The sequence below is a fragment of the Helianthus annuus genome, chromosome 9 (assembly GCF_002127325.2).
Source record: "Helianthus annuus cultivar XRQ/B chromosome 9, HanXRQr2.0-SUNRISE, whole genome shotgun sequence".
NCBI lineage: Eukaryota > Viridiplantae > Streptophyta > Magnoliopsida > Asterales > Asteraceae > Helianthus > Helianthus annuus.
This window is the reverse complement of record NC_035441.2, coordinates 178,288,117-178,300,754: the sequence shown is the minus strand read 5'-3', so window position 1 is coordinate 178,300,754 and position 12,638 is coordinate 178,288,117. Positions and strand designations below refer to the sequence as shown.

Below are 12,638 nucleotides of genomic sequence, written 5' to 3'. Positions count from 1 at the left end.
TAAATAACGTAACTAGCTGATTAATTAACTTACTTAGCTTGCTTAACTGCTAAGTTTACTTTCCTGTTAAGTTTCCTTAGCTATTAAGTTTCTTAACCGCTAAGTTTTCTTAACTGCTAAGTTTACTTAATCATTAAGTTTTCTTAATTACTAAGTTTACTTAATCATTAAGTATTCTGGTTTAGCAGCCTTCTGGTTATGAGTTCTAATTTCTAGATACACTGGAACTCGTACTAGAGTATTAACTCAATTCAACATTAACCATAATCACGAGATCAAAACCCTCACAATGAATGACAAAGTATAGCCAGATATTGGCAGCACTTAAATATCCATTGGATCGGTTTTAATCGATCGGATACAATCTCGTACCAGTGATTAGAGTTATTACCCTAATAACGGGCAGAGTTTCGGGTTTACGGGGTATAATACCGGAGTATTATAGCATTATACGTTTATAGAGAGAGAAAAGAATTGAACGAATTGAAATGAAACCATCGGCTGCCATTTATAGGCTGATATTGGGGCACGTCGCGGCCCGCGAAGCATATCAGCTTCTCCTTCGCGGCCCGCGAGGGAGTCCGGGTCGGAGTGAAGGTTGCTGAGTCATGGTGTGGTCTTGACACGTGGATGACACATGTCCCTCAAGCTTATCCGGAAATCCTAGGCCTGTCGCGCCCCGCGAAGACCTTTGCTTAATCTGTCGCGCCCCGCGACCGAGTGAAAAAATTTGTTTTTCTCGGATTTTTATGAAAAGTAAGGTTTTATGGGTTCGGGTTTTCACTTACGGAGCGTTTTAGGACATTTTGGTGCGAGTCGTTACAACTTTTGCTGCCATCTCCTCCGAACTATGGCACCAACGCCTTGGACATCCGGGCAACCTTCCTTTACAGTCTTTAAAACAATCTTGTTCTATCAATTTTGGCAAACTTAATAAACATTTATGTCAATCATGTGTGTTTGGAAAAAGTATACGCTTACCGTTTAATGATTCTAATACTATTACTTGTCAACCATTTGATATCATCCATAGCGATTTATGGACGTCCCCCATAATTAGCTCAGGTGGCCATAGATATTATATACCTTTTCTAGATGATCTGACAGATTTCTTATGGACATACCCAATCTCCAAAAAATCCCAAGTCTTCTCCATATTTTCTTTCTTCATCAAACAAATCGAAACCCAATTTGAAAGAAACATTAAAACTGTTCAATGTGATAATGGCAAAGAATACGTCAACAATTCCTTTAAACAATTCTTTGATCAAAAGGGAATGTGTTTTCTCCTATCATGCCCACACACGTCTAGCCAGAACGGCAAAGCCGAACGCCAAATTCGTACTATAAACAACATGGTTCGAACCCTTTTGGCGCATGCCTCCCTACCAAACACGTTTTGGCACCATGCCTTAGAAACCGCTACCTATCTACTTAACATTCTACCCCACAAGGCTCTAGCAAACAAATCACCCACCGAATACCTCTATAACCGCACCCCTTCTTACGACCACCTCCGTGTCTTTGGTTGCCTTTGCTACCCACTACTACCGTCCACAACCATTAATAAGCTTGACTACCGTTCCCACCCGTGTGTCTTTCTTGGCTATCCACAAACTCACCGAGGGTATAAATGCTTTGACTTACGTACCCGAAAACTTACCATTGCTAGACATGTTGCCTTTGATGAAACCACCTTCCCATTCCTAAACACCATTCATCCATCACCCTCATATCAGTTCCTAACAGACCAATTCCCCCTTCCTTATGGCCATTTGTGCAAGGCACACCCTCCTCATCGGCCCCTCACAACTCTAATAACCACCCACCTTCCACTCCTTCCCCAGCTCAGAACAGCCCCTCTACGTTTCAGCCCATCCCATTCGCCCAGTCCAGCCGTCCCTCGGCCCAACATAGTCGTCGGCCCAGCCCAGCCAATCGGCTACATCATCACCATCTCCCCTCCCAAACACGCCAACTCAGCCCACCCCTTCGGCCCACTCCACCCCTCCGGCCATTCATCCTCTTCCGCCCAGCCTTTAAATCCCGCCCCAACGCCCCCGGCTCGCACTATGCGGACACGGGCCATGGATGGCATCACCAAACCTAAACGTATTCTTAATCTTCACACTTCCACCATTGTGCCCATGCCTAAAAACCCAAGTGTCGCTTTATCCATATCGGAATGGCATATGGCCATGACCAACGAATATAATGCTCTTATTAAAAATGAGACTTGGGAATTGGTTCCTCGTCTGTCACATATGAATGTTATTCGAAGCTTGTGGTTGTTTAAACACAAATTCAGGTCTGACGGAAGTCTTGAGCGGTACAAAGCCCGTCTAGTTTGTGATGGACGATCTCAACAGGTAGGCATTGATTGCGGGGAAACGTTTAGTCCGGTTGTTAAGCCCGCAACTATTCGCACCGTGCTATCGCTTGCCTTATCTCAGTCATGGTCAGTTCACCAATTAGATGTTACCAACGCCTTCCTACATGGTCACATTCAAGAAACCGTATACATGTACCAGCCTATGGGTTTTTGAGATAGCAAATTTCCCAATCATGTATGCTGGCTCAAAAAGTCCCTTTACGGTTTAAAACAGGCGCCACGGGCATGGTATCAAAGATTTACCGACTATGTTCTCACCTTGGGATTTCGACACAGTAAGTGTGACGTGTCATTGTTCACGTTCCATCAAGGCAAAGACACGACATATCTTCTTCTATATGTCGATGATATTATTCTTGTCACCTCGCCGGATTTACTTCGGCAGACCCTCATGACTCACCTAGATAATGAGTTTGCCATGAAAGATCTCGGCTCCCTCAGTTTCTTCCTTGGGATCTCAGTGACCAGAACACATGACACCATGTTTTTGTCTCCAGAGGCATATGCTTGTGACATCATTGAACGGGCGGGTATGAGCTCTTGCAACCCTGTTTTTACGCCAGTTGACACGCATGCCAAGTTAAGTGCAACATCGGGAGATGACTTCGACAACCCAACTCTTTACCGTAGTCTTGCAGGGGCACTTCAATACCTCACTTTCACAAGGCCAGATATTACATATGCCGTCCAGCAAATCTGCATGTACATGCATGCTCCGAAAACAACACATTGGCTTGCTCTCAAACGAATTATTCGATACATACAGGGCACGACTTCATACGGGCTTACTCTCGGTCGTTCACCCCACCCGTCTCTTCTTGCATACACGGATGCGGACTGGGCAGGTTGCCCAGACACTCGACGTTTCACGAGTGGCTATTGCGTTTATTTTGGTGACAACCTTATCTCCTGGTCATCCAAAGGGCAAGCAACTATCTCCCGTTCAAGCGCTGAAGCCGAGTATAGAGGAGTTGCCAATGTGGTTGCTGAAATCTGTTGGTTACGAAACCTATTATTGGAGCTGAATCATCCACTGACTTGTGCCACTCTCGTGTACTGTGATAATGTGAGTGCTATCTATCTATCCAGCAACCCGGTCCAACATCAGCGTACTAAACACATTGAACTTGACATTCATTTTGTGCGGGAACAAGTACAACGTGGTCAAGTACGGATTCTACATGTGTAGTCTAGACATCAGATTGCCGACATCTTTACCAAAGGTCTTCCTCGCGTCCTCTTTGACGACTTCCGGTCCAGTCTCAACATTCGGCCACCTCTCGTTTCGACTGCGGGGGTGTAATAGAATATATTAGGAAACGATATTATGTATATTGTATTTATCTCATTGATTTGTAAATCCCTACAATTGAGGGCTTGTAATCTCCTATTTATATGATTGTTCAATACACAAAGGATCAAGGATCGATCCATTATTATTACCTCCATCAGTTTCTACTGCTCGAAACCATAGCCGTAGGGATTCAATCTATCTCCATCCCTCCACACAAAAATATTACATTTCATAGGAACACATTTTCACCAATTCATCACATAAAGATGACTAAAATCGATCTACCCAGTTATAAATCTTTTAACCGACACTATCGATAAGTCACCCGATCCCTCCCCAAGTCACAACCAGTCATCTTTATTTCCAGAGAAATGGACCGAATTAAGAAGGCTAATGCAAAGATTCCATTCCAAAAGCTCCACATTCGTGGACGGATCACGCTTCCACAACCACCTCCATATAAAATTATGTTCTAACTCGTTAAACCGATCTTTAACCTTGTACCTTTTATTATTTTCTAAACAAAACAAGTTAGGGAAAATGAGTTTTACCGGTTCATTGCATAACCATGTTTCTAACCAAAACCGGATGGCTTCCACGTTTCCAACGTTAAGTTTCAAAATGTTAAATAATAGTTAAACGAGATAATATTTTAATGGTAGGATAATATTTTAAAACATAAAATGTTAAAAACAATATAACATTTAAACGATTGAATATATTTAAAGGGCCAATCTTGAAAACGGTAAAAATTTTTATTATACAAAAAATAAAACTTTTTTTTAAAAACACAAAAATTTTCATTCAAAAAAACATCACCTGCAAAAACCATCAAATTACCCCACCAAAACACCCATTCTTCAACCAAAAAAACACCCAATTCCTAGACGCCTCGTATAGGCCCCTCAAACTTTGTGCCAGACCCTCTTGAATTCAGTGCCTAGACGTCCCGTATAAACCTATACGAGGCGTCTAGAGTTTCAAAGGTGTCTAAATTGGGAGGGTGGGTGTCCAAATAGATTTATGTATTAAACACTGAACCTAACAAATTCAAGGTAAAGTTTCATTTTAATATTCAAATAAAATATTTAGCAGCTACGAATTTGTCTATATTATTATTGTTTGGTTCTAGTAGATAATTTTACATAACTGTGATATTGATGATTATTGCTTTCAATCTGATATAAAGTAGACAGAGTAATTTTAAGCAATACGATTTCGACATCGTTTCATGTGGGAGACATGCAAAACTATTTAAAATGATTATTATATTAAAGCATAACTAGTGTGCTGATTACATTTATTTATATTTTTATTTTTGACGGTCAACAAATCCTCTAAATAGGTTATTGGCGAAATTCACCATTTGAAGCCCGTGAACACTCACCTTAAGGCACGACAACGTAGTGAGGTAAAACCCGCTCAGTTCAAGGATCGAACTAGCGATCGCCGCCTACTCGTCTAGTCTTCCATCATCACCAGGTGCCGGCGAAACTACATGATGGGGGCAGGAATCTAACCAAGGTCACTTGAAAGTTGAAACACCAGGTCCCTCACTTACCACTCCACCATCATCGGCTCATTGGCAGTCCTGATTACATTTATAATGAGATATCCTTAATTATGAATTGTGATTGGGCCAACTCAAAAAGACACCTCCAATCTACGTTGGACTAATTTCAATAAGCACAAGTCTAGAATGACCCGTTAGGATTAAGGCCCAAAGACTCCAACATATATGATATATATGGAGAGTTAGTGAGTTATAACAATGAGGCAGATCATTCCTTCTTTCTCCAACTTTTTCACTGTAATATTATACACATAATATGATTTGCGTTGTGATCCGGACTGACTTGAGCGTCAAAGTATCCACAAGGTTTCAAACCCATAGATGCTCAACTTTTTTTTGTTGTGGTTAAAACTTGTATTGGGACCTGAGAAGACGAAAACTGACACCCATATCCACTTCAACACCAATCTAAACGGGTTGTCCTCTCCTAAACATTGCTACCTAAGTCCTTAGCCAAGTCGTGTGGGTTTTAATAGCAACATTTTCTATTATGAACTAAATACATGTTTTAGATAAAGGAACCAAAAGTGAAAGCAATGTTATCATAAGTGCATTGATAATGGCCGTAGACCCCACATATGCACAATCACGTTGTTAAGTAATTTTGAACCCTCTTCATCTTTGCCAATATGTTGTGATCGTCAGTGGCGGACCCAAGATTTTTTTTCAATGGGGTCCATTTTTCCGGTCTTCAAAATTTTCATAACAAAACGCTAAAATTTTCAGGTCGGTCCTCGTTCGGGTCAGGTCAGAGTGAGGTTTGAACTAGATTTAAAAAGAAAAGAAAACAGAAAAACAGGCTATACAAGGATTGAACCCATGACCTCTTGTTAAAAATGTAGGTTTACCACTACACCAACTTTTCTTTTTTTTTCTACGGTGTCCACCTAATTATATTTACGGGGTCATTATAAAATTTAATATACCGGATCTACTAATTTTTAGAAAACATTGGGGTCCGGGGACCCCAACCCGTTCAATGTGGGTCCGCCCCTGGTGATGGTGACCAATTAAATCGGCGAACTAGATCCATAGTTGAATGAGGTCTAAAAAAATACTTGAAAAAAAAACTTCAAAACTTGATATACTTAGGACCCTATATTTTGTTTATTCCGGCTTTCATAATTTATTAAAACTAGCAATAACACCTGCGCGCGTTGTGGCGCGGGTACTTCGCAAATATCTAACGGATTAGTCCAAATGCTATGTGATGTGTTAACCATATGAAAGCGCACGTTTTGACATTTCCGATTGAAGTCAATGTATCCTATAGTTGCATTGCGATTAGATTAAAGCGTAACGTAAATCGAATTTATATCGTACAATCATAACGTATTATACGCGACCCGACTAACTCGAATTTATATCGTCAAGCCATAAACTCTCGAGGGGTCAAAGTGGCATTTACAAAGTTCATAAAAAGTTAATTGGTTAAAAATTGCATTTCCTAAACTTAAGGGCTAAGAAAGGGTAAATATAAGATTTGATAAAGTTTTGGGGTAAGAAGCAAACTATAACAAAGTTGGAGCTGAAAAGGAAACTACCACAAAGTTGGGGTGTCAAAAACAAACTATTTGTAAAATGGAGTAATAGTTTAGGGACTAAATTTGCCATTTTATGAAACTTTGAAGGTACCAAAGTCAAGTGGCTAAAATTCCAACATCGTGAAAGTATGAGGGATGGGGAGGCAAAGCCGGTGGGGTTTCCACCGACTTTGTCTTTTGACGGGTGGAAACATATAGTAAGACAAAACACGATTCGTAAAACGCAGTGCGTAAAAGACAATTACAAAAAAGTGTAAAACACAAAGGTAGACACAAAGTGTAAAACACAATGCCTAAGACATTTCGTAAACACAATGCATTGGCATTTGCAAAAGTAGGAGTTGTAGTCTAGGGGTTACAATTGCAATTTTTTTAAAGTTGGGCGGGTGTAAAAATGGAGTAATAGTACAAGGGGTAAAAAAGAAAATTCTAAAAGACAAAGTGTAAAAGTATATGGGTGGTGGCGGAAATGTGTAAAAGATGAGGGGGTGTTGGTGGAAATGTAAAAGAAGAGAGTTGGTGCGTAACTATATAAGAGCTAAGGGGGTGATGGTAGAAAATCAAAGTAGAGGGTTGGTGCTGGCAAAGTTTGAAAGATGAGGTTGTGGCTTTGAAAATTCAAAGTAGAAGGTTTAGGGACTAAATTTGCCATTTTATGAAACTTTAAAGGTTACAAAAGTCAAGGGGCTAAAATTACAATATCATGAAAATACCAACTTTATCCTTAAGATCGTATAGAATTCCAAGTTTACACCACAAAATGAAAGATAAAGTGGTTTGTATTTTCTTTTAAAACAAATTTACAAATACATGCACAACCGCACACGTGTATATATATTTCCCCTCTTTAATTTAGCAACTTCTAAGCCTCCTCACAAAACACTGTTCAATTTTTCTATGTTTTGATTGGTTAATTTGTCCATGTGTCAAAATCCTACTAGTCCAAATGTTTTGACTGTCACCATTCCATCTTCTATGTTGTATGCATGTGCATAATCAATTGTACAATTACATTAACCATGTTGTACAACACTATACTGCAGGGTTATAACATGTTTTCTCTATGCTTTGCCTTTCGATCCATACGTGTGTGATCTGAAAGAGATTTAGACAGTGGGCACCATCACGGTGTTTAAGGTTCTGGGCGCGAACCCGGTTATCTGTAAACTAATCGACAACCAGATTTGGTGATGCATGTCGAGCGATCTGCTTCAGTTTCCATCAAGATAAGAGAGAGTGAGAGAGAGTGTTAGATAGAGAGAATGTTTGTAGAGAGAGAAATAGAGTGGTGGCGTGAATGTGGTGACCGGTGTTATAGTGGGGGCGACTAGATGTTGGTTGTTTTGGTGATTGGCGGTGTTCGGAGGTGGTGACGCTCGATGTCGATGGTGGTGGTGGTGCTACGATGGTGATAATGTTGGGGGTAGTGCCGGAGTCAATTTTGTGGTGTGGGAGTGGGTTGTTGATTTGGGAGAGAGAGAAAGAGATGGATGGTGTAAAACTATTAACTATCGCACACTGCACATGGATTTTACAAGATTGCTTTGAATGGGGTTCAGAAAAATAAGATTGTTTGGAACTATAAATGCAATTTAATAATTTAATACCATGCTTAATATTTTTTGTTAAAAACAATATCTTTATCTGACCACATATGTAAGATTATCGAAATTTCATGTATAGTATTCCATTCAAGATTTATATTTAGTTCAATTAAACAAAAAGTCATTTTATTTATATAGGTAACGCTACTCATTTTTATAGTTCTCAATCGATCAATGTAAATTCTTTTGGGCATTTTGATTCTCTTTGATTGTTGTAGCGAGTGACCCTACCATAACAAACTAATGTTGTATATCGTTTCATTTATGTAATGGTCTATAACACGCGTGCGTAATTAAACGTTTTAACGACTATTTTTTGTTTCGTTTAATGGTTCCGCCGCATTGCGCGGGTTCTAAAAACTCGTATTAAAAAAATTTATTAAATAGTATGGATTTATATTATTTACGATATAATCAAGTCTTTTTTTAAACGGTCCAACTAGTGGAACGATAAAATGGCCAAAAATGGTCAGCCCGGCTAAGAAAATAGAAGAAGATGAACAAAATCCAAAATTTTATTTGACCTCACGTATTAAAGTTTGACAAACTTTTAATTTACTAGAGGAGATTTCAAATATCAAATGGAAATCATCAGGAATTCATGATTATTACATTATCTCTTGGATTGATCAACAGAGGCTGGCCCAGGCCCATTATCAACATTTAAGCCCGCATCGCAAACATCTCCCTTATCTAATAAAGGAGAGTAAACATTGACATCACAAAGCTGACGTGACAACCATCTAGGCTATCCAACAATGCCTTTCTTATGTTATTTTTTCATCATCAATTTTATATCTTCATTTAACAAAATATATATATCCTTTTTTCAAATATCAATTGAGAATATCATAATACCTGGGTGTTTCAAATTTGAAAAGAGTATGGGAAAGTGTATTTAGCATTTAATGCTTGCAGTCTTCATCATTTCATCTATCCATGCATGTACGTTCTCACCGCCATTTACAACCCTAAAGCCTTTTACAACCCTTTGATCTTTTCATCTTCTCTCACACTAATCTCTGCAACTCTTCTCTTCTAAAATCCTAAAGTTCTTTCAACTTTCAGAACCATGTCAATCCAACGTGAGAACAACAATTTGAGTTTTGTTTCTGATCTAAACCCTACAAAAGACGTGGAATATGAAGACGTAAATCATCCAAAAATGGAATCAAAGTTTTAAGATGGACCTGATCTTGATCGATGAGAAGGTAATGTGTATGTGTGTTTTCTGTTAGTGTATAACATGAATTTGATGATGTATATGTCTGGTTTCATATTTCTAGGGTTTCTAGGTTTGTATCCTAAAAACCCAGATTTGTTCAAATGTTCTTTAGGTTTGTACCCTAGGCTTTTGAGGATGTAAATGTCTAATTTTTTGTTTTGATGAGAGTTTGTAGGTTTTTATCCTAAAAATACTTTGTTCAAATATTCTTCAGGGTGTTCAGATTCTGGCTAATATTAAGAGTCATTTGATCCCTGTTTTTGATGGCTAACTTCAAGAGGATGATGTTGTTATTCTCTAGAAATTTGGTGTTGGTGAAAACAAGGACCAATACAAAGTTGTAGGAGATGATTACCAAAATCAACTTTTATCGACGTACAACGGTTAGACGTGTTGATGGTTGGCAAGGTTTTGAATACGGTTTCAACTTCATTCCTTATAAAGATATTCTTCAAGCAGAGGCAACAAAATTTTTGACTGTTGGTACTGTATATTCTTTTTATTTCTCAACTTAACTATCAAATTATGAATTTTTACTTTCTGTTTTATATATGGTGTTATAGCTGTTGCTGGTACTGTGATTTGGTGTGGAGCTCTTGACATTTTTGGACGACCTCCTAAAGAAACTAAAAGGATGAATTTCGATATTCAAGACTTGGAGTAAGGATTCCATTAGATATTTATACTTATAAAATACTTGAATTTGTATTATTACTTATTCATTACAAATGAACGTTTGTATTTAATGTGGAATAATTATAATAAATGAGATTAAGAATTTACTTCTCAAGTCAATATTTTGTATTCAATCTTCATCTGATTGTATAATTTGTTTTTGTATTTACATACTCACATCTGCCAATGGGGTGGTGGTCCATTGGCAAAGACAAAACCTTTAAACACTTTGGGAAGGTGAGGTTTTGGGTTCAAGTCCCACAGACGACATGAATTAAAAAGAAAGTTGTCGTTAAAAAAAAAACATACTCATATCTATTAAAACCCGCGGAGGTCACGTATGGGTTCCGGAGGACTTACCGGAGCACTTTGATCCAGTCTATCCTCCGGCAGATGATGCAGCGGTCGTGCAGGACCCTCCGGTGGATTTAGATGGAGCAGCGATGCCACAACCACCACCACCACCTCCCGGGGCGCCCCCAGTTTCCATGGCACGTTATTCCAGGTCATGCCCGGGAGCTGCAACAGATCCGTGTTTACGAGCCGACGTTGACAAGCTTATGGATTTGATGGGTTGGTTGGTTCGGGAGTCGTAGGATAGACGAGAGAGAGGGGGGGGGGGGGTTACCTGTCATACCGCTCCCACCACCTCGAGCACCACATCATCATCATCATCATCAGCAGCAGCAGCAGCAGCCAGATCCAGATTCAGATTCGGACCCGGAGGCATAGACCAACTGCATGTTCATATTTTGGTATCTAGTATTCAGTTGTAGTTTATAATTTGTTATGGATGTAGAAACTTATCTTATATATGTCATATTTAAGTTTGTTTTTTCAGTTATTCAGTTACTTAATGATTGTTTGTCTTAAATCGATATTTTGTAATAAATGGTAAAAACCTTGACATTGAAATATAATACGGAAACAATATAATTTTCAAAATGTTAAATAACGAGTTGACGTCACCCCGCGCGTTGCGGCGGGATGTTGATTATAAAAGCTTTTAGTATCATCATGCGCTAATTCTTTAGTTTATGCAAAACATTTTCTTTCATTTTGCTTTATTCTTAGCTTACATTATCACATGAAAATCATTTCAAAGATTTCATTTAAGATTTCCTATAATAATAAACACAAACAACCTAAGAAATCAGGGAAACTCCCCAGGAAGTTTTTTCGTCCTTCTTCATCTCTCTAACAAACACACACAATATTCTCTCTCTGCAAAGGGGCAATCTAAGCGGTTTCGAAGTGGTTTTCACTCTACACTTTGCGATACAATTACATACTATATATTTACATGCGATTTGTATCTATATATCTTCTTAAATTGTATACGTCAATTGAAATTCAACATTTTTGTTGTTATTCTATTTGTAAACAATCTCAAAATTGTCCTAATAGGTAAAATCCCAAGCTATGATAAACAAATCTTGATGTCGTGAATCATGAAATTTAAAAACTAAAGGTAAGAAAAAACCAGACAATCATGAAAAATGATTGCTTAAATCAATTGAAAGGTACACGGGTTCAAGATGTTTGAATTAATCAATTGAAACGCATGAAGGTTCAAGAAGATAAATAGCCATGAAAATAGTATTCATGATTAAAGAAAACGAATATCATGGAAAAACATATTATTGAATTGATTGAAGAGAATTTTTAAAATATTACCTTGGATGTTGATGTAACTAGTGGAAGGTTTTTGATTAACGAATGTGATTAAAGGAGTATAATGGATTTAGAAACACTAAATAATTTGGTGATTTGGTATTGGTGGAAGCAGTGGCAATTTAGTGATTTGCTTGTCACACAGGTCGAACTTGCCACACAACTCTAAGTCGCCACACATGTTTAAATTGTGATACATGCCTAAATTTCTTGCTAGGTGAACCATGCATATTTGGTTCTAACTTGATATCTTTATATAAACTATATATTTTATTTTTGAAAGTTCTAACAATCCGAGTTTTTATAGCGAACTGGTTTTCTTTCTATATGTTGGAATCAATTTGTTTTAATTTTGATTTTGATAATATCGTTAACTTATTTGAACGTTTTTTAGAAGTATGTTTAATTTTAAACAAAATAAAAACAAAAATGGATTGTTAAAACATTGTCTAAATTGTGTAAAAAATAATAATTAAATGCTTTTAAAAAACATATCTGATTTTAAAATACTTAAAATAAGTTTAACAACATTGATTTTGTCTTTTTCTAGAAAAACCAATGTATATGAAATATGGTGCCGATTCGAGGAGATTTTTCAAAGTGACGTATCCCTTTTTTCATAAAATGGTGCCGATTCGAGGAGATTCTAGTTACCAA

General features: G+C 37.9%; 1 long non-coding RNA gene across 1 annotated transcript; it reads right to left on the bottom strand.

Annotated features, from left to right (window-relative positions):
• Positions 1 to 8,945: 8,945 nt before the first annotated feature.
• LOC110879811 lies at positions 8,946 to 12,127 on the bottom strand. Its single transcript, XR_002559002.1, has 2 exons — positions 11,985 to 12,127; positions 8,946 to 9,531 (listed from the first exon to the last, which is right to left on the bottom strand). It is a non-coding gene; the product is annotated as an uncharacterized LOC110879811 (long non-coding RNA).
• Positions 12,128 to 12,638: the final 511 nt, after the last annotated feature.